This window comes from Propithecus coquereli, unplaced genomic scaffold (assembly GCF_000956105.1).
Source record: "Propithecus coquereli isolate 6110/MARCELLA unplaced genomic scaffold, Pcoq_1.0 Scaffold244, whole genome shotgun sequence".
In the NCBI taxonomy this organism is placed as follows: Eukaryota; Metazoa; Chordata; class Mammalia; order Primates; family Indriidae; genus Propithecus; species Propithecus coquereli.
This window is the reverse complement of record NW_012147997.1, coordinates 1,214,040-1,214,641: the sequence shown is the minus strand read 5'-3', so window position 1 is coordinate 1,214,641 and position 602 is coordinate 1,214,040. Positions and strand designations below refer to the sequence as shown.

At 35.4% G+C, this 602-nt stretch overlaps 1 protein-coding gene across 1 annotated transcript in view; it reads right to left on the bottom strand.

Annotated features, from left to right (window-relative positions):
- The window catches only part of HSPA13 (heat shock protein 70kDa family, member 13), a 14,157-nt gene that overhangs the window by 5,743 nt on the left and 7,812 nt on the right, over positions 1-602 (bottom strand). The gene's annotated exons all lie outside the window — the stretch shown is intronic.

Here is a 602-nt window from a genome sequence, read left to right as displayed (position 1 = left end):
CTGGGAATAACAAATCCCTTGTTTAATGTATTATTAAGATTTTAGGGAACAGGCATGCTATTTCATGCCAGTAACCCCAGCACTTTGGGAAGCGGAGACAGGAGGATTGCTTGAGCCAGGAGTTCAAGACCAGCTTGGGAAACAGAGAGAGACCCTGTCTCTGTAAAAAATTAAAAAAATTAGCCAGATATGGTGGTATGTCCCTATAGTCCCATCTATTCAGGAGGATGAGGCAGGAAGACCGCTTGAGCTCAAGAGTTCGAGGCTGTAGTAAGCTATGATTATGCCACTATACTTCAGCCTGGGTTAAAGAGTGAGAGCCTATCTTAAAAAAAAGGAGAAAAAAGATTTTATATAAAAATGGATTACAAATAACTGGGTTAAAATAATTTTAAACCAAATACATACTATTAAATAAACAGTGCACACATCACGGTTAAAATTTTTAAATGATATAAAAAGAAGTATCTTTTAATGATATGAAATAATTTTGCAGAAAATAGAGGCTGAGAACACAGATTGGCCTGTAAATAGCTATTTAAAAACACTAAAAGTCATTCTCAACAGAGGAAAGTGCTTTCTATAATGAAAAAGTAGGCATT